The sequence below is a fragment of the Elgaria multicarinata genome, chromosome 8 (assembly GCF_023053635.1).
Source record: "Elgaria multicarinata webbii isolate HBS135686 ecotype San Diego chromosome 8, rElgMul1.1.pri, whole genome shotgun sequence".
NCBI classification, from domain to species: domain Eukaryota; kingdom Metazoa; phylum Chordata; class Lepidosauria; order Squamata; family Anguidae; genus Elgaria; species Elgaria multicarinata.
In genome coordinates, this window is record NC_086178.1 from 43256142 (window position 1) to 43278827 (window position 22686).

The following is a 22686-nucleotide window of genomic DNA, read 5'->3' on the forward strand; positions in this document are numbered from 1 at the left end:
AATTGGTCCTTTGTCAGTTACGATAAATGGTCAAACGGGAAGGTGACTGTCTCTCTCTTGGCTGCGCAGTTCACAGGCTCAGCCCAACGCCTGCCGAGCACCCACTGGAGGAGGTGGGGACACAGCAGTTGATCCTCCTGGAGGTGGTGAGGGGAGAGCAATGCAATCCATTGCTCCTCTTGCTGTGCAGCCTGATGCCCCATCTAATGGTAGGGCAGGCCCTGTCTTTTTAGATTTTCAGTACTATACATGGAAGTATCCTCCTAGACTGTGCAGCACAGGAATGGAGAATCCCCATGGTAAGCCACGTGATTAGCAGTTTTCACCTTCATCCACCATACAAAAACAGCATTTAGTCATATCTATAAAGGAGCTGTATCATTTGAAATTGCTCATTTTTCCAAGACTTTAGTGCCTTCCAGATGTGTTAGACTACCAGGTGCCCTCCAGATGTGTTAGACTACTACTCTCATCATCCCCAGACAATATGGCTTTGGCGCCTGGCTGGGGAAGGCTGTTTCAGAACATCAGCCTTCTGTCTCACACAGAGCATAAACTCATTATTACACTGAATTACTGCGACAGCTTAAATAGATTGATTAAAATGGCTTGTCTCCATAATAATCAATAGCACTCTTCAAAGTCTGTCTCCATAAAATTACTGTACTTATCTGGTGTGAGAGATCAAAATGTTTGCAAACTGCCACAACATGAGGGAGTACAATCACCATAAGGAAGAAAGCCAAAGATATAAACAGAGGGCCAGATACAGTATAACCCAATGTGTTCCAATTACTGGAAAAGTGAAATCACAACTTCCCCCCAGTGATGCACATTCCACCAGAGAATTGCACTGTGGGAACATTTCTTCCTTCTCACAGCCTTGGAATCAGCAGATTCCAACACGTCTCCATGTCACCATTGTCTTTCAGGACTTTATGCATACATGCTTTCCTGATAACAACCTACAGAAAGAAAAATGTGGATGCTTCCCCAAATTTAACTGAAATGACTTTCATATTAATAAAAGTAGGAAATGTGGCTGGCTTATCATGGTGTTAATAGTCATAGCTACATTCAAACATGTGAACATACATGGTGTTGGAATTAGTCCAGATATGTTATTACAGAATCCAGCGGCACAAGACAAAGGTTTTGAGGGAGGTGGGAATGACAAGCAGGGCCAGAGGCAGCACTTGGCATCTCTGGACAGTTGTTGGGAGCTCATCATCTGAGGAGGGCCTACCAATGCTGATGCCTAGGCTTCTGCTTGGGGTCAATCTCACGAAACAATAGCAGCAGGAGGTTCTGAAAGACACCATTTTAAAGTGCTGACAATGCCCCTTGAGTGACACTTTGCTGGGATGCTGTGTGTAGTTACAGTGGTGAGTGACACTGTCATTTGCTGCTGCCATTGCAAGATCACTAGGGGGAAGGCAGAAAGTACCAATGCCAGTGGGGGATGCAGAGGGCACTTTGCCAGAATGCCCCTGACACCTGGAGCTAATCTTGTTTGTTAGTACTTCTTTTGTCCAAAGGAAGCATAGCACAAGTCAGGTATCAACAGCAATGCTGCCAAGCCAAACTTTCACTTATCGTAATATACCAACCTATTGCCCAAGAACTGCTTTAACTGAAATTCAAGCATCCTTATGTGAAAAATTAAAAATGTTTTGTAACAAAGTTTTTCAACATATTAACTGAGTAAGTCTTATCTGTGAACTGTTCTTTTCTGCAGACTGCTATTTTATTATCAGCTAGAAGGAGAAATGCAACACATTCGGAAATACCAATATCTTATATGAAGGTGGCTTTTATCTATATCATTTCACATCAGTGACAACTATTGCTTTAACGAGGGCTCTTTCTAGTTTCATCAGCACTCATTAGAGCAAACTATTCAACACAACAGTATCAGTGATCTCACCAGGCAAATATCCAACTGCAGCATGGAGAACGATTTTATATCACGCAATTCCATATATGCAGGATATGTGTGAATTCAGAAGTCCTGTCCTTCTCTTGCAAATAAAATTCAGCAATCACGTAACATCTAGAATAGTGGGTGCATCGACTGTGAACACAGTCATACACTAATTTCCATACTTACAAGAATAAAAAAAATGTATGCCACTGACAAATACATTAGTAATCCTCAGATTTTATGGTAAGCACCTTTGTGATACCTCTCACAGCCCAAAATGAGAAACAGGTCTGAGCTCTTTTAAAGCAGCTAGTTGTCTCACTGATCGCCTCCAAAGCTCAGCACAAGTGCAGAATGAGTCCCTGCTGTTCACCCACTCCAAAAAGAGGCACGACAGATTCCTGAAGTCCATTAAGCTTTAGAGGCACTTCAAAACAACAAGACTAAATGCTGCTTTCAACTAACTCCAAAGCTCAGACAAAGATCAGAAACAAGACACTACTCTTCTCCTAAGTCATGGGAAGCAATCAGCAGTAATCACAAATTTTACCACCTACCAAGGCCAACCAAAAATGGTGTACTCCAGAAATTACTTGCAATAGCCATTTTGCTCATATGGTTTGTGTTTGCTGGTCTCTATGTAATAATTTACTTGAATTTTGAGGGACTAGGAGAAAAACTTCCTTGAGATTATGTTATTCCATAATGGCAGAAAACCTGCCCAAAATCTGAAGAACATTTCCAATGCAAAATGTTAAGATGCCATTTAGAAGTGCCAATTGTTTCTTGAGTTCCAAATGCCTCTTTAAAATCTGGTCTACACACTTCAGTAAGGGCCCAAAGAACTAACAGCCTTGTGAGGAACCACAGAAATGCTTACTTAAGGGATATTCCAATGCTCTTCCTTCATCTCTCACCCAAATAACCTGAGGTAACTTCACATCACACATGACTTCCACCTCACAAGTAGTGAACAATGTCATTTCTTTCTTCTGTACCCTGACAAGTTCAAACCAACTTTGCTTCCTAGAGTTTTCTCCCATGTCTCTTTTCTACAGCCCAGTGCAAGTGTGTTTGATATTTTAAAAACTTTAAGACAAGCTTTATGTGTCATGCCCAATGAAAGCTTTTCAGTAATCACAGGATCTTGCACTAGGACTGCCAGCAAATTAGGTCCAACTTGGTGCATTAGCCATGAGGGAAGGAGTTTTCTGTAAACATAAGCATTTTTAATGGGAATTATATAATTGCATGTTGTTCTGAGAACATTCTCTCCTCCCCTTATCATCTGCCCAAATACATTCTTGCTCATCTGTTGTCCTTGCTCCCTGATTCCTGTCTTTAAAGTTAAAATAAAATGGGATTTCACTTCACAGTTGTGGAGTTCAGTGAAAAGTGAAAACCTTTGAAAAAAAGAAGGCTATGCTTCATAGTCTGTCATGGCAACCAAAAGCAGTTCTCATCTCTGTATATGAATAATCCAGAATCCAGAAGAGGTTTTACACAAATTAGTTGCTTGGTGCCCCCAGTAAGGCTCGTTATTTAGATTCTGCAGTCAATTTCTATTGCTTTCAAAGATTTTCACTCACTGAACAGAACCAAGCAGTTCAATAAGTCCATGCTTCATCAATATCACAGGCAACTAAATTGAGTTTGACCAACACATTTTAAAGACTGTTCAAGAACAGTAGATGACAGCTAAACAAACGGGGCTAAAGGGTATATTACAATCTCCTTACTATGAAAAAATTAAAGCAAGGATGGCCTCCGTTTTCTTGTTCTCTGTTCTCCATATAATAATTTGGATCCCAGAAAAATATTTTGCCCAAACACTAACCATTTTGCATCCACATATTAAAGAAATAAAAGAGTTGCAACATCTAACCATGAATTCTCTTTCTGTTGCAAATGTCATCCTATTCCTGATGAGTGTGGGCAAATGTTTTAATATGGCTGGGCTGCTATGAGTCAATAAACTGCCTCAGATACCAGATGTAGCCTGTTTTAGAGAATTGAAAAGTTATACAAAGAATCAACCTCTTGCAGCTGCACAGATGTCTGAGCAAAGTGTTCCAGCTAATAGAAAATTACAGGGGTAATGTCAAAGCCCAACCCAGACCATTGAACTTACCCTAGATTAAGTAGTGAAATGGTCCATGGCTCAAGAGATATAAGATCCAGAAGGAACCCTTAGAGTTTCCTTAATTCCTGAAGCACATTCTATAAAACGAAGTCTTGGGGCTCGTCTACATGGGCGCTTTGCCCCTGGATTGCTTTGGACTGGCAGCAAGGGATCTACATGACGCAGCTGCCACGCCAAAGCAATCCAGGGGCAAAGCCCTGAAGCTCCATACTAAAAAAGTCAGGTACTTGCTTCGATTGGAGCAAGGCTCCACACCTCTGTTATGAAAAAATAAATAAAATTTAAAGGGAAGGTTGAAATTCCGCCTGGGAGGGAGCACCCTGTTCCTCCCCCCCTTGTTTCCCCCGTCCCCCAGTTAGCTGTAAAAACAAAAACAAAACACACGGCACTCCCCTTTTTTCCTTAAAAACCGCACTAACCATAGAAGAGGGGGCGCTGATACTCCCAGGTGGGAGGGTGCGGCAGCGCCGCCGCCTGGAAAGCCCTCAACTGTGCTCCTTCCAATGTAGATAGTTGGAAGGAGCATCAATGTGGTGGCGGCGTGCCTCGCACCACCACACACGGCATTATCGTCGTCATCAAGATGAGGGCTAGGGTGACTAAGGATTTGCCTGTTCCTTTCAACTTCACTTCATTTGTGCTAAGAAAACCTTGAAATTACAAATGCTATTCCTTTTCTTGTCTTCTTTCATGTGTTTCCCTGAATATCTGATAAAGAGAATAGTCTATCCCTAGCAAGGTAAGAAACACTTAATCAGTTACAAGATTGCTAACAGCAAACTACCCACCCACCACTACTTTATTCTTCTCAAATATGAGAACTGTTAAGTGTCACAACGATATACCCCTTCTCTCCATCACTACCAAAAAGAAATTCAGTATCAAATCATCTTTTAATTCATTAGTCCAAATACCCTACTATTAATGAAACACATCACATTTATGTATTTAAATTTTTTCTTTGCTGTGTTTTCACACATTCAAGGCAGCATGCAAAAAAAGAAGTATTAACACTAAGGAAACCACTGCCCAAAAAATGCGCGCGCACACACACACAAAGAATAAAAAGAACTACACAAATAACAACTAGCCAGTTGAACTGAAGGCCAATAACGAGGAAGAGTTATAAATTTGGATGATGGGGGGAGTTAATTCTATAGCCTTAGGATAGTTGATGTAAATGCCTTAATTCTCACCATGACACAAAGGTGGCACATAAAGCAGGAACTGAAAGAAGAACCAAATATAAAAGAGGGTCAATATAAATTACTACCTGAGCCATGTGGGATACAGGCCATTAAGGGTTTTATAGGTAAGCATCAGGCACCTTTAATTGACCCTGGAAGCACATTGGCAGTCATTTGGAAGAAAACCAAGTGAATGTGTTTTTTAAAAAGCTGCTCAACAAAATCAACACAGCCGATCCACCAAGGCAGCCAATGTGGTCCTTGATCCTAAACCATGACAGAAACCAGATTGAAATAGATGAGGATAGGATAGATAATCAAACCATGTGCAAACTTGCCCTGCTAGCAAGTGCTCTATCACTTTAGGAAGAAATGGAAGCTTGGCTGTCCTCCCTGTATATCAATGACTTCTTGAAAAGGGGACAAATCACCAACTTAATAAGAAATTATGGAACATTTATTATTATTATTATTATTATTATTTTATTGCATTTCTATACCGCCCAATAGCAGAAGCTCCCTGGGCAGATCAAGCTATACAGATCAAAAGATCCAAAAGTTGTATCTGGCTTCTCTTTTACCAGACATGAGGTGCAAAGGTCCAAACTGCATAAGATAGCCATCTCAAATTGAGGTATCTATTATTATTATTATTATTATTATTATTTATTTATATAGCACCATCTAGTGAAGTTTACGCAGAATTACATATTTCATTGTGGTTAATAGAGCACTACATAATTGTAGCTATTTAGTTGGGAGTTGTTTCCCACAAATGCCACCAATTCTGTGTATCTCACTGGAATCAATATTACAGGAGTCTTATTTTATGGTAATGGAAAAATATTCCTATTTACTAAGGAAGATTCAAAGTATAAGAAGTTCAAGAAAAATATTATGATGGTAAAAGAACATAAAGACTGCAGTTTCTTCTACAAGTGTCTGAATAGCAGCCATGTTTTTAATGAAAAAGCAGTAGTGAGGATTATGTAATAGCTTGAAAGGATTATTTAGTAATTGGATTCTTGCAAATAGTGAGCTTCTAATCTTTCTCTCTCTATCCCCTTCTGTCTTCTTTGTCAACTACCGATATACTTGTTAGTCATGCCTACGATCAGGGAATTATGTTCAACATGGCCTTTTACCCTACTTTCCCACATCTGATATTCTGAATCTTGGTTGTTGTTTTCCCTGCACATAACCTCCAAGAACAGCATTCACTCTACATCGACATAATTACCACTCTCCTTTTCCACAGCAGCCCCTCTTATCTCCTGAAAAACTGCTCCTGGGAGCTGGTGAACCACTGTGTATGTGGGAGGGGTGGTGGGAAAATGGGTATAAATTAGTGACATGCATCCTTGCACAAGTTTAATGGAAACTTTAGATCAAAACCGTTGAAACTTAATTTTTCATTTTTGTTTCTAAAGTCTCCATTTCATTTCCCCTGCGATTTTGCTTCTTTTTCAGTGTAAAAGATCAATTATAGTAGTATTTCATCGTACCACTAAGAAATACCTTTCCTCAGTGAATTTAAGTAGCCAATATCACAATGGGCTTGGTCTAAAAGTTTTCTACAATACTTCCAGTTTTTGTCAGGAAGCATTTAAGGCCATCAGGTTGGATGTTTCTAGAGCCTGCTGCTTTAACAGCTTGAAACTATAATTTTTACTTGTTTTGTCTAATTTAGTGACAAAAGGGCTAAAGTAACTGGAGACATTAGGAAAAAGCATTGAAAAATGGGAGTATTTTCATATATGCTATACTGATTTTGCACTAACAGATACTTTTGTTTTCAGATTTCACTTATCACTAAATTCATATACATCGTTATGGGTAATTAAATCTTATTCTTAAAAAGATCTTATTGAACCTTACTAACTTCTTCTAAGTACCTCCTTAAATTTCTTGGTGTAATACCAATTGTAAAGTTGGTGATTTCAGAAGACTGATGTGCTGTGTTTGCTATACCTACTGTATTTAGCATAGCTGCATGTGATTTCCTGGTGCTTTATACCTCTCTGTCTAACAATCATTTATTTCACAAGCTTTTGCTTCCCTGCAGATAACTCAAAGTATGTTGTGAATTTATGGTGCCATGTTATTTTGAATCTCTTGCTTTTCCTCTCATCCACTTTGCACACATCCAAGTACTACCTAAGCAGCAGGTTTACAAACATAGAAAATAAGATAAACACTGTTTTGAACAGACATGCTATAATTATATATAGTGAGATTATAGGCCATCCGCTAATCAGTGCCCCCTGGGACTAACTAAACACATGAAATCAGACAACAGCAAGGTTCTAGATTGAAGCACAGGAAATTAGAAACAGAAAATGATGAGTTGCAGTGGCTCATTCAACTTTTAAAAAAACAATCTTAAAAATAAATGTTTGGCGTACAGTGAAGAAGGAATGGGTGGCAAGCTTACCATAGCAGAAGTATAATAGGTGGCCAGCCTACCAAGTAGGGAATTTGTGTTTCGTAGATATTCATCCTGTGATTATATCATAGAATCATAGAATAGCAGAGTTGGAAGGGGCCTACAAAGCCATCGAGTCCAACCCCCTGCTCAATGCAGGAATCCACCCTAAAGCATCCCTGACAGATGGTTGTCCAGCTGCCTCTTGAATGCCTCTAGTGTGGGAGAGCCCACAACCTCCCCAGGTAGCTGATTCCATTGTCGCACTGCTCTAACAGTCAGGAAGTTTTTCCTGATGTCCAGCCGGAATCTGGCTTCCTTTAACTTGAGCCCGTTATTCCGTGTCCTGCACTCTGGGAGGATCGAGAAGAGATCCTGGCCCTCCTCTGTGTGACAACCTTTTAAGTATTTGAAGAGTGCTATCATGTCTCCCCTCAATCTTCTCTTCTCCAGGCTAAACATGCCCAGTTCTTTCAGTCTCTCTTCATAGGGCTTTGTTTCTAGACCTCTGATCATCCTGGTTGCCCTCTTCTGAACACGCTCCAGCTTGTCTGCATCCTTCTTGAATTGTGGAGCCCAGAACTGGACGCAATACTCTAGATGAGGCCTAACCAGGGCCGAATAGAGAGGAACCAGTACCTCACGTGATTTGGAAGCTATACTTCTATTAATGCAGCCCAAAATAGCATTTGCCTTTCTTGCAGCCATATCGCACTGTTGGCTCATATTCAGCTTGTGATCTACAACAATTCCAAGATCTTTCTCATTTGTAGTATTGCTGAGCCAAGTGTCCCCCATCTTGTAACTGTGCAATTGGTTTCTATTCCCTAAATGTAGAACTTGGCATTTATCCCTATTAAATTTCATTCTGTTGTTTTCAGCCCAGCACTCCAGCCTATCAAGATCACTTTGAAGTTTGTTTCTGTCTTCCAGGGTATTAGCTATCCCACCCAATTTGGTGTCATCTGCAAATTTGATCAGCGTTCCCTGCACCTCCTCGTCCAAATCATTAATAAAAATGTTGAAGAGCACTGGTCCCAGGACTGAGCCCTGCGGCACCCCACTCGTTGCCTCTCCCCAGTTTGAGAAGGTTCCATTGATAAGTACTCTTTAAGTCCGATTCTGTAGCCAACTGTGGATCCACCTAATAGTTGTTCCATCTAGCCCACTTTTAGCTAGTTTGTTAATCAGAATGTCATGTGGTACTTTGTCAAAAGCTTTGCTGAAGTCAAGATATATGATGTCCTTCTTTTGTTCAGCGTCTTTGCTTTTTATTGTGTTATTTTTATGGGCACTGTAAGAGCAGCCACTGGAAAAGCCATGTGCAGGCTGATGAAAGCTACAGTTTTCATTCAAAGTAATATGAAGTTGTTCTTGCACCCCTCAAGAATTTCCTAAACCAATCTGTTTAGCAGGAAAGACATCTCCCTTATGCCCATTCCTCCAACTGCCACATGAGATATGTTGGCACTAACCAAAACTATGGCATAGTTAACCCAGTCAAGCAGCTGATAAAGAAACTGAGGTCAGTCTCAATGCATTTTGTCCACTTATATTTATAGGTACATTTATATTCTACCTTCAACCCTGATGGTTCCCAAAACAGCTAACTATTAAAAACACTTCAAAACAACTAATCAATCATAAAATCTTAACAAACAGGGGTAGGTGTTAAAACCACCTAAGTCCAGAGCAGCAAAAAGGGGAAGGGCTGGAACTCAGTGGTAGAGCACATCCACAGCATGCAAAGCCCTACCCTGGCAACTCCAGGTAGGGCTTGGAAAGACCTCTGTCTTAAACCCTGGAGAGTTACTGCCGATCAGTGTAAACAATACTGAGCTAGATGGACCAATGGTCTGACTCAGAATAAGGCAGCTTTCTATGTTCCACCAAACACACATAACAGCAGCTTAAGGACCTGGGCAAATCAAAATATTTGTTTACCTGGTGTCAACTATCAGCACCAGCTGAGCCTCTCTAGAGATGGCATTCTAAAAGCACCATCCTAGATCATCATCCACCTCACTTCAGACCAGGCAAGGTTGGCAGCAGCAGGGGAAATCTAACAAAGAGCATCCAAAGACATACTAAGAGCCCCATTATGTGGGTCTCAATGGCCTTTGAAGTATACTGGTCCCAAGCTGTTTAGGCCTTCAAAGGTCAAAAACACACATGTATACTGTAATTTAGTATACCATAATGACTAGAGCAATATATATGAACTGTAGCTATAGGACTTCTGTCTATACAGTTTGATATGTGATAATTGTTTTTATACACCTTAGGATTCAATCCCATAGTAACAACATATTCCGTTATTTGTAAAATTATTCCATTTTTCAGCATCTTACTGTTGCAAAGGCGAATTTTTGAGCAAGTAACCAGTCACTTCAAAATCACTTTTATGAGCAGCTTCTTAGAATCAACTTGAATATACTGAAGAAGTGGTATGTGAGTATATTCTGACCCTAAATTGGGCAAGACAAATCTTCCTGTTTCAAATGAGACTTGAAAGCCTGGGCAGAAGTCAATCTTGCTTACTTTCTCACTGTCTAGACCATTTTAAGCAAGACCACAGGAGCAGAACTACTGCAGGACTGTAAAGTGCAGCCTGTCTTTTAAAAAATAAACCCTCACACACATGTCAAAACCCTACAATTTCAACTGTCTCTCATAAACAGCAAGTATTTTTTGAGGATTGCTCATGGAAAAATCCCCATCTTATATGTCTCATTATTTGTTTATGCATTTTTCCTCATAGTGTTCTTTCATGTTCAAAAATCTTTGCCATAAATTATTTCATTCATTGATATAAAAGAAAACACATTTAAGCACATGCAAGCCCTAAGAAATTCATTGGAGGTGGTGGTATCCCTGATCATACTACCTAACATTAATGAAATGCTACTTGTCAACTGTTGTCATGGGAAGACCGAGCACAGGTTTCTCTAGCACATGATATATTTAGACATTCCATTAGTAACGTTTTTCCATACTTGGTGAGAAAATTACTTTAGGGTGCAGCTATATCTAAAATGAAACTATTGTATATGCGCCACTGAGGAGCAGGGACAAGACTGAGCAGCAGCATTTGCTCAATAGACTGAAAGCTATATTTACTCTACTATCCATGTACTGAATACTTGGGAATATTCACTATAGCTGAATATAAGCACGCTCACCCTTTGAATTCTTCAATTAGAAACATAAATTTTCTATTTATGTACTCCCACCAAAAAAAATGATTGTTGACCTGAAAGCAGGATGGAAGCAATTTGAGTAATGTCAGAAATTCAAGATAAAGCAGGTATAATGATGGAAAACAACACACTGCACAGACAGCAGCACATGGAGGCCCAGGCAGCGATAGTACAATAAATCACAAGGTGAAGAAGTATTTGGTTACTTTATCATCATTAACAGAGAATAAAAGTCAATAGTCCACACAGGTAGCAGAGAAGAATGTCAACAAGAAAGCACAGCACTACAGACAACAGACAATTTACATTATCAAAAGACTGACAAAATTCTGCATGGTTTGATTTCCTAGACAAGCATAATGAGTAAGAACATTTTTTGTTGTGGTAATCTCATTCCTTTATATCAGCTGATCAGATATTTCTTCTCAAAACTGCATTAAATAAGAGTTTACTGAGCTGGTTTCTTGACATGGTGGATTGACTACTACATTTATACCCCACCTTTATTCCTTTTGCAAGGAACCTCTTCCTCTCCATTTTAGCTTCACAGCAACACTCTGAGGTAGGTTAGGCTGGGAGTGACTGGCCCAGTCACCCAGTCAGCTTCATGGCCAAGTAGGGAATTGATTTGATCTCCTGAGTCCCAGTCCAATGCTCTAACCACTACACTGGCTCTCATTGATTTGTTTCCCACTTTAAAATGCATGAACTTCCTACGTAAGGTATCTATACTAAACTAGCACCAACACCTTTTATTCCATTACAGCTCCATGCTATAACAACCATCCCTAATGAGCCAAAGCCTTCTTAGTGTCACACATTACAACCATGGGTTGTTTAAACCATGAATTGTTGGGGCTCCACAGCAACAGGCAAGCACTCAACCTCCCACCCACTTCTACTTTGCATCTGCTTCTACTTTGCATCTGTTTTTTCTATCAACCCAGGAATGCCCTATACCTAGATTATTTGATGTGATGTCCAAATCCAGAACTCTGGGTTTTTGAGGAGCAAACAACCCACAGTTTGTACCCATGGTTTGCTGTCAGGTTTAAACTCTGAATTGTTTGTCCCTCAACAATACAGAGTTCCAGGTTTGGACATCACATCAAACAACCCAGGAACAATTCCTGGGTTGTTTGAGACTGGATTCAAAGTGTTGGCGAAAAGGGAGGATACTGCTCATTCCTGTTCAGACCTCAACAATTCATAGGTTAAACAACCCCTGAGTCACCATTACATGCAAAACAGATTAATGGGTAAATATTTACTCACAATGACTCGTAAGAACTTCTTGGGTATAGTGATTTACCCAGAAACAGCTAGCCATTTACTGAAGAAATTATGACAAAGGATGCCTTTTTGAGTGCATTTTGGAGTGTGTCACCCCAAAAGAACTAGACAGTTGGAACTGTTGTTTACTGATGCTTGTTATGTTCCCTGTAATAGGATATGGTAATTTTCAGTCTTCATTATAGTACCAGGTTTGTCAAGTCAGAATTCCCACAGAGGGTGTAGTTATTGAAGACATAACTATTATATTATGTTTATGTTTGTTGACCCATTGTAGTTATTTTTTCTATCTCATGTCTTGAGTTTCTAGTTTGCCTAGTAAGCTGCTACATGTCTGACAATGGGAAAAAGAAAGCAAGAAAATTAATGTCTCCCCAATAAGGGAAGAAAAATATATGTTATTGAGAGGGTTGTCATATGAAGGAAAGATGATTTACAACATTAAAACCTGTCCTCCTTTCCAATCTCTCTTATCATGGGTAACTAGGGGAGAAAGCCTTGAAACTCACTAGCCTTTGCGGTATACTGTCACAGAGAGCCAGTGTGGTGTAGTGGCTAAAGTGGTGGCCTGGGAGTCAGGAGAACCGGGTTCTAGTTCCCACTCGGCCATGGAAATCCACTGAGTGACTTTGGGCCAGTCACAGACTCTCAGCACAACCTACCTCACAGGGTTGTTGTTGTGAGGATAACATGGAGGGGAGAAGGATTATGTATGCCATCTTGGGTTCTTTGGAGGAAAAAAGGTGGGATATAAACCCAATAATAAATAATAAATAAAAATAAATAAAAGACCCACCACCCACCATCGATGTTGGAACTAGGTGTGACAATGTCTACACCTAGTACAGATCACCAATTAGTGATCTGCACATAATAATGACCTTCCTGACCTCACAGAACATCATCCACCTGTTTGGTACAGAGCACTAAATCCAGTCTAAGTTATGCTAAATATGTTAGACATAGCCCCCATGGTTGTCATGGCAGACATGAAATCCTGAACTATCTCTGACAAGAGACTTTGATGTGTCTCCCTACACTAACAAATTTGTTCACTTCTTAACAACTCAGACAGGGGAGTCTGCTATCAGTGGAGTGATTGATATGCTAGAAAAATCTCATTCTGGTATGAGGACCAAAACTAGTTCATCCTTTCACGTACTTGACAATACAGATGGTTTTCTTGTGCATCCAGGCATTAAGACAGAATCACAAAAGCTAATGAGTTTGAAGATGTTTCTAGGAGGACTATTAATTGTCTTTACTGGCTATCTTACTGAAACCCAAGAATGTAGACCTCATTTGGGCAGCCAATATAATAGTTCTGAGGTGCCCACTCCCATGGGCTAGAGTTCACCTATCTCAATATTCCAGAGAGTGGCTTGAGCGATGGTGGCAGACAACAAGCGATGAATCCAACTGAGCCTACTCTGTTGCGGTAAAGAAATCATAATTTCATCACCATCTCATAAATGTGGTGCAATCAAGTGGAGTTTCTCCATGTAGTTACATACTGGCCAGAACTGTAAAAAAATTGACCCCACCGAGACAGATATGCTGGGCATTTTGCAGATAAATTTCTCCCATCGGGTCCTCCAGATTCTACCTTGAACGTAAAACCTATGCAATATGCAAGAGAGTACATAACCAACAGTAGTCATGTTTGCTTGGACACATTTCAGTTGATTTTAACAGAGAATACATAGGGTTTTTTGAGATGTACAGCCAACCATACATGCACTTGCCCTTTCCTTGATGGTTGTTGTCAGGTAGGCTGGCTTGCTGGCGTGGTCCAGGGTATAATCAATGCCTCCCTTTAGGACAGGGCAGTTTCTGCCTTCCAAAAGGAGGATATTGTGAAACCACTACAGGCAAGAAGAAGAAGAAACTGCCCATCATTAGATTCCCTGGACTTGAAAAATACTGGCCAGGGTCTAGTTTACCTTTGTGGGAAAGATGATGGGAGAGAAGACACAGCTCCCTCTACTTCTGGATGACATTAACTACATACTTTGATAATCTTTAGGTTCTATTGTAACACGCCACTGGGCCAGTCCACATGATTGCAGCAAGTGAAATAAACCACGATGGCTTATTTCCCGCACTACACATGCTGGTCAGATTTCCTAATTACCCCTATTGGCACAGCTTGCTGTGTTGTCCAAACCCAGGCAGCATGGCTTGTATGGAGGGAGGGGCAGGGGAGCAAACCTCAAATACAAGCCATGGGTTATTTGAAGTTATTTGAACAAACCTCCATACAAGCCATGGGTTTTTTGAGGTTTGCTAACCAGTCAAACAAGCCATGCCATCCAAGTTTAGAAGATACGACAATCCACACCAGCACAGTGTGTTAACAAACCACTGTGACTTGTTAGCTATGCTGTGATCATGCAAACTGGGCCAGTATAAACATGTCTCAATGTGCACTTCTCTAAAGTTACAGACTAGCTTTTAAAACTCAGATTTAAGTTGATCTTAAGTCTCTTCCCATATGATACCTGCACTTAACCTTTCAAAACCTTAGTTTTCAGAGTTACAACAGTGAATGCTTTTCATAATGTATCTTATTCAATAAATACTTTTCTAGAATAGAATTACTCATCTTAAATTGGAATTAAAACTGGAATTAATACTTCTATTCTGTCCTTTTACACATGTATCTCAATCACCTATTTTTAATTGGAAATTTAGTTAATTCAGCCCAACACATTGTCACCATTTGATTATGGAATGAGCTAGCAGGAGTGTATTATACCTGTACTATAACTGAATTTGTTCCATACTCAATTCCAAAGAAATATACTCAAGGTCATATGAGGAAATACCGTTCCATGTTCACCTTCCTTTGTACCTTCAGGAAAGGTTCTGCTTGTCTGAAATTAGACGAGAGGTGGATAAACTTTTTTTCTATGAAAGGCCACTTATCCATGGAAAAGATTAATCAAGGAATGCACCTAATAGTGGGTGGAGCCAGAGTCAGTAGTGTATGGAATCATCCCATTCTTTCCCCATTCTTTTCTGTCTCTCCTCCCACCCAGCCAGCACTAGACCCATCCCTTCAAACTACTCTTCTCTCCCTGTTTGGCAGGAAATTGACACCTTCTCAGACTGTACTCTTACTGCACAGAGAGCAAAAGGGCTGGGATGCCGTGGGTGGGGATGCCATGGGCCGTGCATTCTGCGTAGATTGCTATTAATTTACTGCATTTCTATACTACCCCAAAATTAAATCCATAAGGTACAGCATTAAATATAAAATATGGAAGCTTTAAACAATATAAAAGTACAACCACAATAAAGCCAAGCAGCAATGCAGAGATTTAAAATACTGATTTAAAACAAAGCTAAAAGACTAGGATGCTAACATTCATGGGAAAATAAAAAGTTCTTCACCTGGTGCCAAAAGGGTACAATGTAGGTGCCAGGTGAATCTCTCAAGGAAGCTCATTCTGCAGCCTAGGTGCCATAGCAGAAAAGCCCCTCTTCCTGGTAGCTGCCCACCCCACTTCCTTTGGCAGGAGTTCCTGGAGAAGGAATGCTGAAGATGACCTTAGAGTCCAGGCAGGTACATATGGGAGGTGGTGATCCTGGCCCCAAGCTGTTTACGGCTTTGAATGTTAATGCCAGCACTTTGAATTGCGGCTGGAAATGGACTGACAGCCAGTGCAGACAGAAAAGTACTGGCATGATACGATCATGTTGGCCAGTCCTTTTAATAATCTTGCAGCCCTGTTTTGGGCCAGCTGAACTTCATGATTCTTTGTGCTTCATTTTGTTGATGGCTCTGAGAGGGTCAGTCTAACTGCACGGCTAACATGCTGCTTTGCAGCTAGGTCCAGATGTTGACTTAAAAACCATGGTCTGAGCTGACCATAGATAAGAACTACATGATAGTTCATGGGGTGTGGGAAGGGATGCTGCCAATGAGGGATTTCTTCCCAATCTGCATTGCATCTTAAAAGGAGAGATTTTCCTCAGGATCTCATGTGAAGAAGAAAGGCTTAAACAGCCACCATCTCTTTCCCTATTTTATTACCGATCCATTTTCAAAGGTAGCCCCATGGATAACCCATAATCCAAATGAGAGGTTATCAGAGTATGGATAACTGTAGCTAGACTATCTCTGTCCAGATAAGGGAGTAGTTGGTGTATCAACCTAAGCTGAGGTGCATCGGATGAGACAATATTTAGATAAGCAACACATTTATTTCAAAGCAAAAACAGCACAACATCTATATAACCTATCTCTACAAAGCCTTTAGTAATAGATCCAATGTGCCTTCTGCACATCAGTGTTGTGTGTGTGAGGATGTAAGATTTCTGTTTGACTTCCTTTGTACACAGGCAAGGATGTTAAGATCACATAGTTGAAAGCTTGGTATCCAGAACTTTCCAGAAGCTTCCAGAACATGGAAAGTAAAGTAAACGCCCAAGTTGGTTGGTAGAGCCATAAATATTCTTAATTTGAAACTGAACAACATTGCAAAGCATGAAACAAGTATAGATGTTGACTGCTATTGGCTCCATGGATGACCGTGATACAGTGTAGGAAAGCACTTCCTCAATCCTCACACTTCTGAGGACTTCTTAGAGCCTGGGTCCAGTAGAAACTCACAACAGTAAATGCAAAACATGATTTATTGTACCATTCCTAATGCTTAACCTAAGAAATCAGGTATTTTCCCTTGTGGCTCTTTGTTTTCTAGAACACCAGCCTTTACTCTGCAGTGGGAAATATGTGATCCTCCAGATGTTGCTGGACTGCAACGCTTATCAACCCTAGCTAGCATAGCCAATGGTGTAGTATAATGGGAATTGCAATCTAGTAACATCTGGAAGACCACATGTTCCTGGACCAATGTTCTTAACAGATTATCACAATTTAATTTTAACTGATTACATGTGGATTTAATATAAATAAACATGTAAAAATCTTTATTTCCTTTTAACCCAAGTTATTTTGTAAAAAGAGACACTTCTTTAAATTGTAATTTTTAAAAAGATGAAAAAATCCAATTAGTTATCTATTATTGTCCACTTCTTTGATATTTATATTTGATAGTCAGCCTTTTAAAATGACAAAACAGAATTAGAAATATTAATAACACTCCAACACATATTTTAAATAACTTTCTACATAATAACTTTTTTAAAGTTACTATGTGACTGATTGGAAGAGATGTCATTTTGCGTATCTTCTCAATAAATTTCTGCAGTTTAAGAGTAGCAGCAACATATTGCATCTGAAGTATATAGTATATATGAAGCATACACATTATGATTAATATGAAACAACCTAGTCTGTCTTTGACTAATTTTATGTAACTGGCCAAAATCAATGAAGCGGGTAGAAGGTAGATTGGAATCTACTATTTCTACGTCATTTGCAGTAGATCTGAAAGTATTTCTATTTCCCAGTTGTTTAAGAACTGTAAATTAGACTGCTGAAATGAACCTGGAGTTCTGATACTAAAAACAAGTTATTAGGCTAAGCCATGTACTCACAGACAACCTTGTTTCTTAATTCTAGGAGTATATCTTCCCTGAGCCAATATTTTCCACCTGTCTCCAGTTGGTGGACCTCGAGGTTCTTGTACAGCCATGGGGAAATTCCAGTCTGCAGGTCTAACCCAGCCTATGAAGCAGTTCCTGTAGGCCCTAGATCTAAGGCATGTTCCCTTTCAAAAGCCACATCTCCATGACCTTTGATCTCAGGAGCATTGGAGATTAGAACACTCCACTGTTGCATTGACAGAGAAACGGAATGTTTGACAACTAAGAGTACTTCTGTTGACAACTGATTGTGCTTCCAGTGGTTCAAAGTGGCGGTTCTTAAAGACTGAGTCACCCTTGCCACTCCTATCAGGAAAGGTGAGGGGCATACAGTGTGTGTGTGTCGGGGGAGACTACCTACTGCTAACATGCAGTCTCTGACATCCATTGCGACTGCAAAATGTGGCTTTCAGGCCAAAACAAGTTCCCCAATCCTTACTAGAAAATTTTAAGTTAATCCCAGCAGCCTATCGGCTACCCTCCCCTAAGTAATTACACCATTGCAATCTATGAAAAAACATATACAATTCTCCCCGCACAGAAATTAGACTAAATCTACCACAATCGTAATTAATAGGTTCTACAAGAACATAAAGGCATCCAGTATTGGCACCACAACAGAAATATGAAAATTATTTACATTGAAGTTAATGGTAATGCCATCAAACCAATGCCTATGGGAAGAAGTGTGTGGCAGAAGCAGCCCAAACCTCCTGACCAGGGCACCATTGTCACTGTTAGATTTGGTCTGGGTAAGTGCTTTTGGAGAGAGGTTTTTCTTTGCCCCATTGCAAAGGCCAAGAAAGCCACAACCTGAGCAAACAGTAGACATAGGGTGAGGGGATCTAGCCCTTGGTTCTAGAATGGAAACCGCCACTCCTGAGAAGTAAATAACTTTATTCAAGCATGCTTGTATTGTACCATATAAACTGCTCTGAGAAGTTTTTGTTGAAAAGTAGTAAATATTCTGAAGAAATACAATTTTAAAATAATAAAAAGCAGAGCTAACAAGATAACTCAGATGGAAGTGAACGAGCCAAGATTCAAAGAAATTTTATTTTGAACGTGAGGGAGGAAGAGGGGGCACATGTGTCATAAGAAAGTATAGCACCAGTCTACCCCCTTTGGGAAGATTTTTGCTACCCCCATTTCTACTTCTTCAAGTACTAAATAACTAGAAGCGAAACGAATTTTAGAAAATAACTTTAATCATGCAGTGACTAGTGAATAGTTCTGAGATTAATTCTGCTTTAGAACAGAAATGATTCACACTGTTCACATAAATATACTTGTTGGAAATATTAAAAGGGTGTGCTCAGTCTATTTTTGACTAATCAATGAAGCAAATATTTTCAGAGTTTGTAGAGTAGGAAAACTTTACAGCTAAACAGCTATTACAATGCAAACAACCATCCTGTAATCCAAAATCTAAGTACATTTACACGAAAGTGGTGGACAGCTCAATGAAAACGTCAACCCAGAGGCATCTGCTGTGAAAAAGGCAAATTCCATGTTAGGCAATAAGGAAAGGAATCGAAACTAAAACTGCCGATATCATACTGGCCTCATACAAATCTAATGGACAACCACACTTGGAATACTGCATACAGTTTTGGTCACTGCATCTAAATAAATGTGTGTATGTGTTGGAAAAGGTGCAACTAAAATAATTAAAGGGATGGAGCATCTCCCCTATGATGAAAGGTTACAACATTTGGGGCTGTATAGCTTTGAGAAGTGGAGAGTGAGGGGAGGTGTGAAGGTGGTGTACAAAATTATGCATGTACAAGTAGACAAGGAGATATTCTCTCTCTCTCATTGGTCTGATCCAGCATGGCTTGTCAAGGCATCTAACATCAGAGGCATGACCCTACTCCTTGCTGATGCATTGCTCTGCACAGTAACTATAACTTCTGAGTAAAGCCTTGCTGTTCTGATCCAATTATTCTTTAATGTGCTATGTGTACCAAATCCTCCTAGACACCCAGTTAGTCCAGTAATCCATTCAGGGCTAAGAACATATCCCTATATAAATGTTCAGCATTATAAAATTAGAACGACTGCATTTAGAATTAGAAGATCACATTTAACCATTCAGATGAAGTATACCTGTGATCTGATTATCTGAGCTAGTGGCTCCAGTCACCTGTTTTTAAAACGGATTGAAACTAACAAGTTTTGCTTGGCATCTCACTCACACACCCTCTCACCAAAAATTCTGCCTTTTCTAATCCCCTTTGATAAATGTCAATATGGGACATGGGTGTAAGTGATGTTCCTTTCTGGGTCTACACATACAGGGGAATGAGACAGGAAGTTGTACCACTTCATACTACAGATTGGTCAATACCATTTTTAATGTTTTTAAGTACTTTAGAGTATTATTACATACAAATAGAAAATTAGCACATCAAGTGGAAAACCTTTTCTTCCTGTGCTGGTTTTCTACTTGTAGGGAGCTTTCGACTGCAGAAGTCCACTGTACTACTTCCAGCCATGTACATTGATGGTGCTATATAAATAAATAATAATAATAATAATAATAGCCAAGAACGAGGTGGTATAATTCTTGAGCGTACCACTTCAGATTAGAAGAAGAAAAATTGAATGCTAAATCACTGAACACCCTGCGTATAAAAACTTAATAATCAAAAGAGGCACAGTATTGTCCTCTCTGTGATGTGATAGCTTTGAGCTTACTATATTCACTGAACGTTTTATGTGGGGTACATTCAAAATATAAATACATCGACCTGAAGTGGCACAGTCCAGAATTCTACCACCTTAGTCAGCATAAAAGTGTGGAGTGTCTCTACTCATACTATCAGCACAATGGGTTTTTTTTATCAATAGCAATACTTTTTGTAGTCCTTCATTACTACATCCACTTAGTTCATTGATTTCTTCCACAGAAGCCTAATAAATATTTTGAAAGGTGAAGCAAAGCTAGTTTCAACGTAGGCGCCAGCCTAGATAAAAGCACATACAATATCATTCAGTCTCTTTTCTAAGAAGATTGACACAGTAAAGTTGAACTACATAACTTCATTTTAAATGAACTACAAAAGAGCTGAATTTCAAACACTTGTAAAACCTTTAGCACACCAAAGTCAATTTGGAATAATAGAGGTGTAATTCGTATAGATAGCATTCATGGCATGAGTGGATTTTGGGATGATTCAAGAATAATTGAAGCTTTAATCGATTGTTACAGGGCCCCCTGGCAAAGAAAAAATATGTGTTAAATTCAGCTGCATTTATTGATGGCAAGGGAGAGTTCTGCAGGCTTAGTTCTGCATTTTCCCCAGGCAGGAGAGAGATGGGCACTAGATTACTAAGCTACCCCCAATATGCTATTTCCCATAGCAGACTGATCAAGTAAAGGCAGGAGAAACCTCTATTATTCTTCAAACACTCCCCCTCAGTTCACCTCCCTTTCTTTACACAAAGCAAAGATGTGCACCAGATGGTCATATGAATTGCTTAGATACTGCCAGCTTGGGAGAACAAGGAAAGGAAATCACCCAGGTGTAAGAAGCAAATATAAGCACTGCACAGCTCAGAGTTACAGAAGAAGTGTATTACAAAAGAGTTGTCCCATTTAAAGGTCTCTCCAGGATAGATATGAAGTTCACCATCAGCAAAATTATGATACTATTACTGAGAAACCCGCACTATCATCAGAAGTCACACCATTACAGTACAAGACAACTGAGCACTGAACTGGAAACAATAGCAAACATCTCTGGATACCATTATAGAAATGGGCGTCCAAGAATCAACGTGAAGAATAGCAGAAGAGTTCAAAACTGGAAAGAGGGGAAAGAGATCGAGAGAAAACAAAGACTTTTACATGATATCTTGTTAGGGCAATAACATAGGCAATATGGGATAGACGGGCAAAAGGATAAGCTTTCCAACCCTAAACTGCCCTGGACCCCTATTGATAGGGAAATACATCTATTCAAAAGTGGAATGTGGGTGGGAGGAGGGAGGGAGAGGAGAGAGATAAAGGTTTCCATTGCTCTTTTCCCGTCCTTCTCTCCCCCAACGTAAACTGCGATACCTGTGGAAAGAGATCGTCCACGAGAGAAGGGATGAGAAAGATTTAAAGGGAAGAGCAGAGCTTGTCCTAATAAGTGGGGAAGAAATTGCGGCTGGGTGGAGCGGGGAAAATAGGGGGCTCCTCACTAGCAAGGGAGGAAACGGGGTTACCCAGAGGCACACATGCCCCAACTACCGATCTATTCAGGGGACACGAAGCCCGAAGAGCCTCGCCAGCGTCGCGTGGGAACGCGGGTAGCAGCGGCTGGGCAGGGCGCGCACGGGCGCCAGCAGCGTGAGAATAAGGAAAGGTGCCGCCGCCGCCACCACCACCATCGCCACGCCAGAGCCGAAGCGGCGGTATGTGCGCTGGGCTGAGGCGGGCGGCGCGGGGGAAGGAGGGCTGTCCCAGCTCAGGGCTGTAGCGGGGAAGGGGTAGAAAGGGGAGGTCGAGGGACCGGGGGGGGCAAGTGGGGCGCGGGGGCTGCCCCGTCGGCGAATACAACCCCCCCCTCACTCGCTCCGAAGGGCCAAAGGGGCTACAGGACTCCCCGAGCGAGGCTGAGGTGTGTGAATATATATACAGGCAGCGGCTCCTACCTGTCTTCTTCCCTGCCCAGCCAGCCAGCCAAGCTGGGAACGGCCGAGGCCAACGTCGCCCAAGCGGCGCAACCGCATCCGTCAGGCAGCTGCTCGCACCGCCGCCGCTCTTCCCCTCCGCGCACTCTCTGCCTCTCTATGCCGCCGTCGCGGCGCGCGAACCAACTTGAGCCGACTCTGGCTGGCTCGCTCGCTCTTTCGTAAGCTCCGCCTCCTCCTTCCTTTCCCATTGGCCGCCCGACAGAGGTCCGGATAGCGCCACCTGCCGCCCTAACTTACGTACTCGCAGGGACGGCGACCCCCCCCTACCCACA

General features: G+C 40.8%; 1 protein-coding gene across 1 annotated transcript in view; it reads right to left on the reverse strand.

Moving 5' to 3' along the window:
* PXYLP1 (2-phosphoxylose phosphatase 1) overlaps positions 1–22465 on the reverse strand; it is a 74967-nt gene extending 52502 nt beyond the window's left edge. The window contains exon 1 of the mRNA XM_063132229.1: positions 22373–22465. The gene's annotated coding sequence lies outside the window, so the exon portion shown is untranslated. The remainder of the gene's footprint in view (positions 1–22372) is intronic.
* Between the last annotated feature and the right edge of the window lie 221 nt (positions 22466–22686).